At 42.2% G+C, this 6,166-nt stretch overlaps 1 pseudogene; it reads left to right on the top strand.

Moving 5' to 3' along the window:
• The first annotated feature begins 1,576 nt into the window (after nt 1-1,576).
• On the top strand, nt 1,577-4,852 carry LOC129509958 (tax1-binding protein 1-like; annotated as a pseudogene).
• The last annotated feature ends 1,314 nt before the right edge of the window (nt 4,853-6,166 follow it).

Genomic DNA, 6,166 nt, shown 5'->3' with positions numbered 1-6,166 from the left:
TGGTGAAGGTGGGTTCTATGATTACTTGAGACTGGGAAAGATATACCAAGTGGTAAACACATTTTCTAAGACTTTCTTTGCTGCCACGAGGACATCAGCCTGGCAGCAGGGGGAACTTTCCGCCTATCTGGAAAACCACATACAATAACATATTCATAACCCATAAGAAGTGGCAGGTTCAAAAGGTCCAGAAGGAGGTCTGAAGCCTCTGGAATAAAAATTTACAGGATTATGGACTATGTCCCAGGATTATTGCTGGTAGACTGTCTTTGCAAAGTTATGGAAGTTTTCCCACCAATGTCTATTCACAATTTGAGTCACTTTGAATGGACTAGGGTAGGAGAAGGAATGCAAAAACCAAAAAATGGGGTTTGCCAGGGAGTTGGGAAGAACCAAGCTGGTGTCTTGGGTTTCCCATAGCCCTGACTGTTCATTTAATTTTGTTTTTAATTTCTTTTAAAGATTTTATTTATTCATGAGAGACACACAGAGAGAAAGAGGCAGAGACACAGTTAGAGGGAGAAGCAGGCTCCATGCAAGGAGCCCAGCATGGGACTCGATCCTTGGTCTCCAGGATCACACCCTGGGCTAAAGACAGCGCTAAACCACTGAGCCACCAGGGCTGCCCTGTTCATTTAATTTACAACTATTGTTCATCCATTTGAATTTCTCTGATTTAGGAGCAGTGTTGCCACATTACAAAGACATCAAGAAGGCAAAAGCCGGGCACCGAGGGGCCATTTCTTGCAAGAGAATGGACTTATCCACATGTACCGCAATCTTACAAGTACAATGTAAAGAAGTCTTAGTATGACTTATTTGACAATACTTCCTATGGAATTGACATATCAAATAAGCCTAATTTAACATATACCTGCCATTTATTTACATTTCACATAAGCATTGTTTAGCAAACACTTTGAAATGCTGCATGTCAAAAAGACTTCATTTACAATTTGACTTTGAGAAGTTTGTAAAGAATATTTAAGAAAAGGTTTTAAAGTGCTTGTCTAAATAGGACCACAGATTATTATGAAACTTAAAAGTTAAAGAAACTGGGCAGCCCAGGTGGCTCAGCAGTTTAGTGCTGCCTTCCGCCGGCTGGCCGAGGGCCCGATCCTGGAGACCTGTGATTGAGCCTCACGTCAGGCTCCCTGCATGGAGCCTGCTCCTCCCTCTGCCTGTGTCTCTGTCTCTCTCTCTCTCTCTCTCATAAATAAATTTTAAATTTTTTTTAAGTTTTTATTTATTTATTCATAAGAGACAGAGAGAGAGAGAGAGGCAGAGACACAGGCAGAGGGAGAAGCAGGCTCCATGCAAGGAGCCTGTTGTGGGACTTGATCCCAGGACTCCAGGATCATGCCTTGGGCTGAAGGCAGGTGCTAAACCATTGAGCCACCCAGAGATCCCAATTTTTAAAAATGTTAAAAAAAAAAAGTTAAAGAAACTTGCAAAGTGTAGCCAGTTGTTGGAGGGAGGCAGTGGTGGTGGAAAAGGTTTGGTCGTTGATGATGGTATGGATTCAGAAGCCTCTCTAATTGCTCCCTGTGTCCCGGAGTCCCTCAAAGTATTCACAATGACACCCCTTCAAGATGTCCCCTTGTAGACTGCAACTTTGCCCATGTCATCTTTCAAAATGTGGCCAAGAATTATCTTTCACTGCATAATTCGAATGTCATTACACCTTAACTCCGTACATCCATCCACATTCAAAAGATTGGTATATTCAAGGTTGGATGGAGTACTACTTGTGATTCTACACAATTTTATGGTCTCCTATGCCTGAATATTACTTAGAAGGATCAACAATTAATTGTGTATTAGCATTTGCTAATTGCAGGATAATTCCTTCCAAATGATGATGGAGAATGTTATCAGTTCTGTTATGTTATCCAGGAGGGTGAATTTTGTGGAAGGAGTACAGCTTCCAGATTCAAGCTTCTCCAATTCAAGAGTTACTTACTATGGAAGATGATGGAAATTCTGGCATGGTGATGGGAACTAAAAAGCTGGATTTCTTAAGTTGAAAATTGAGAAAACCATGAAAGAATAAGAACTATTAACCATCAGAAAGAAAGATGTGGCCAACTGCAAGCAGAAAAAGGGGGTCTTGTCAAAGTACCATAAACTTAAAAATGGAAAATGAAGAATTTAAGAAGAGATACAATGATGCTACATCCAAAGCTCTCCAGCTTGAGGAAGATACAGTGTCAGTGACACACAAAGCGACTGAAAAAGAAATTGAATTAGACAGTTTAAAGGGCAAACTCAGGAAGGCAGAATATGAAAGAGAACAACCGGAATGTCAGTTGAAGATGGAGAAGGATGAAAGGAACTTTATAAGTACAGTTGAAGAATACTGAAACAGGAAATACCAAGTCCCTGTCAGAGATGGGGACTTTAAGGAATTTAGATGAGAATGAAGGTAGCGTGACTACTAAGGAGCACCTGGTTAGCTCAGTCAGGGGAGTGTATGCCTCTTGAGCTTGGCATTGTAACTTTGAGCCCCATTGAGTATAGAGATTCCTTAAATAAATAAACTTTTGGGGATCCCAGGGTGGCTCAGTGGTTTAGCACCTGCCTGGGCGCCTGCCTTTGGCTCACAGCGTAATCCTGAAGTCCTGGGATTGAGTCCCACATCAGGCTCCCTGCATGGAGTCTGCTTCTCTCTCTGCCTCTCTCTTTCTCTTTCTCTCTCTCTCTCCCTCTCTATCTCTCATGAATAAATAAATAAAATCTTTTAAAAATAAATAAATAAACTTTTTTTTAAAAAAAAGCATGATTACTCATTTCGAAGAAGAGATCGGAGCACTATCGTTCTGTTTGGCTGAAATGGAAAATCCACAAAGGGCTTTCTTGTTTCCAACCTCAAGTAAGGAAAAAAATATATTTTTTTTAATTTTTTTTTAATTTATTTACGATAGTCACAGAGAGAGAAAGAGAGAGAGGCAGAGACATAGGCAGAGGGAGAAGCAGGCTCCATGCACCGGGAGCCCCATGTGGGATTCGATCCTGGGTCTCCAGGATCACGCCCTGGGCCAAAGGCAGGCGCCAAACCGCTGCGCCACCCAGGGATCCCGGAAAAAAATATATTTTAAAAGGTTTTATTTATTTATTCATGAGAGACAGAGAGGCAGAGGGAGAAGCAAGCTCCATGCAGGGAGCCCGACGTGGGACTCGATCCCAGGACCCCAGGATCACACCCTGGGCTGAAGGCAGGCGCCAAACTGCTGAGCCACCCAGGGATCCCCCCAAAAAATATTTTAAAAGGAGTAACTTCATAAAGCAGAGGGACAGGTTCAGGCAATTTGGCAAGAAGTTGTCTTTCTGGCCAAAAAACTTAGTGATGCTGTAAAACTGCAAGATAAAACAATGACAGATCTACGTAGTGAGTGCACACTTGGAAAATGAGAAAGTAAAAAAAAAAGCAGTTGGCTGATGCAATGGCAGAAAAACTAAATGTTATGAAAAAAAAAAGACAAGGGAAAGATTGATACACTGAAATTCGAACTGAGAGGTTGAAGATTTGAAGCTTTGCCTTCAGATGGCAGCAGATCATTATAAAGAAAAAAATCAAGGAATGCCAGAGCCTCCAAAAACAAATAAATAAACCTCCAGACCAATTAGCCAATAGCAACAGTGTCTTCACAAAGAAAATTGGGAATCAGCAAAAAAGTGAGTGGCGCCTCAATAAACACAGGCCCAGCTTCCGCGGGCTTTACTGTAGATAGAAAGCCGCCCCTATCTGCAGGGAGACAGATTCGGACATTGTAACAAAGGGGCAAATCTCTGATGTGACCAAAGAAATTGCTGACCAGACAGAAAAATATAACAAAGGTAAATGACTCTTGCAGAATGAGAAAACAAAATTCAATAAATACGCTGATGAACTTGGGAGCATGGAGCTGAACTACGGGAAAGAGCAAGGGAAGATCGCAGGAAATACAAAAGGAGCACCAACTGAAGTAGAGGACGTTTACAAACTTCAACTGGCAGAGAAAGACAAAGACAAAAGTGGTCTAACTTCACATTTGGGAAACCTGTCCAGGGAGAAGGAACTTAAAAGGAGACTAGAAAATCAAGCAGAGAGGAAAAACGGAAGGTCAGAATTCCCGGGGTCCTCAGCAGATCTCAGAGCATCTCAACACCTGCTCCCAGCAAACTGGTCCTGTCGCTGCTGTGCCAAATACACAGCCAGTCCTGCAGGATGGTAACCCGTCTGTAACACAGGGAACCCGAGACGGGGCAGATGGTGGTTTTTACCCAGATGAACCCTGAAGGCCACCCGTGAAAGTACCTTCTTGGGGACTGGAAGATATGTCTGCAGCCAGTCTCCAGGAAATCCTAGTGAGCCTGATGGTTTAGAAGACTCTGAGAATAGTAAAGAAGGTGAGAATGTACCCAGAGCTCCTGATCCTCCAAGTCAGCATTAGTGTGGGCACAGAACAGGCTTGTGCAAGACGCCTGGGTGGCTCAGTGGTTTAGCTCCTGCCCTCGGCCAACGGTGTGACCCCGGAGTGGGAGTGGAAGTCCCAGGATCAAGTCCCACTTTGGGCTCCCTGCATGGAGTCTGCTTCTCCCTCTGCCTATGTCTCTGTCTTTCATGAATAAATAAACAAAATCTTAAAAAAACCCAACAGGCTTTTGCTTTGATTCCAGCTTTGACCTTCAGGAGAAGTGCCCCCTCTGTGAATTAATGTTCTTTCTCACCTAGGATCAGAGTGAATTGGAAGAAGATGTTGAAAGTCACTGGAAGGTGTGCCCCACATACAGGGAGCAGTTCCCTCCTAACTATGACCAGCGGGGCTTTGAAAGGCACGTGCAGACCCATTTTGCTTTAAATTTTGACTAGTTACTTTTTTTTTTTTTGACTAGTGACTTTTTGTCATGAGTTAGTAATATAGCTTAGCAATTTTTAAAAATCACCTCAAATAGACCACCATAGGGACAATAAGGTATCACTTCCATGCACCCTCTACCACACTTTTCTGAAGAAGAGCTACTTTTGAGTTTGCTGTGACTAGGGTCAGGGTCAATCATTGGCTTATCACTAAACATAGCTGTAATTTGTTAATCCTACCAGTTTAAGAAGTTTTCCTGTGTTTGTATCCTTATTTACTCCCCAGTTTGCAAAACCATGTGAATAAAGGAAATGGATTATTTCAATGTTACACACTGAAAAAGTACATATGTAGGGTGTATTATTTAGCAGAATATTTACAAGTTTTTTTTTAATTTATTTATTTATGAGAGACAGGCAGAGGGAGAAGCAGGCTCCATGTGGGGAGCCTGACGTGGGACTCGATCCCAAGTCTCCAGGATCATGCCCTGGGCTGAAGGCAGGTGCTAAACTGCTGAACCACGCAGACTGCCCCAATATTTACAAGTTTTTGTTCACCTTCTTGATTGAGAATAACTAAATATTATGTACTAAAAGTAATTTATCAAAACTTTTAAAATTGTGTAAAGAAAATGTACACATTCTGTTATCAAAAGCATACCCAAAATTCCAGGAAAACTGTCTTTTTTTTTTTTTATGATAGTCACACACACAGAGAGAGAGAGGCAGAGACACAGGCAGAGGGAGAAGCAGGCTCCATGCACCGGGAGCCCGATGTGGGATTTGATCCTGGGTCTCCAGGATCGCGCCCTGGGCCAAAGGCAGGCACCAAACCGCTGCGCCACCCAGGGATCCCGAAAACTGTCCTTTTTAAGAGAGAGAAAAACCAAATTCTAATTTTGCGCCAGGTTACTTTTGATATTAAAATTCATTTTTAAGTAAATTAATTTAAATCTTAGCCAGTTTGACCACACAATAAAATTGTTTTTCAAAGATTCCTCTTCTGAGGCATCTGGGTGGCTCAGCGATTGAGCATCTGCCCTTGGCTCAGGTCTGGATCTGGGATCCTGGGACTGAGTCCCACATCAGGCTCCCCACAGGGAACCTACTTCTCCCTCTGCCTACATCTCTGCCTCTCTGTGTCTCTCATAAATAAACTAATAAAATCTTTAAAACAAAAGAAAAAAACAAAGATTCCTTTTCTATAATCTTTCTCCAATATTCTTTTCTACATTCCAATTTTGTTGTGTTTTGCTTCTTTAAACAATCAGCCTTACTTTCAGACAAAATTACCTTCTTTTCCCTCAAGAAAAAATGCACTTGCAT

The sequence above is a fragment of the Nyctereutes procyonoides genome, unplaced genomic scaffold (genome assembly GCF_905146905.1).
Source record: "Nyctereutes procyonoides isolate TBG_1078 unplaced genomic scaffold, NYPRO_anot_genome, whole genome shotgun sequence".
NCBI lineage: Eukaryota > Metazoa > Chordata > Mammalia > Carnivora > Canidae > Nyctereutes > Nyctereutes procyonoides.
This window is presented reverse-complemented; position numbering and strand designations above follow the sequence as displayed.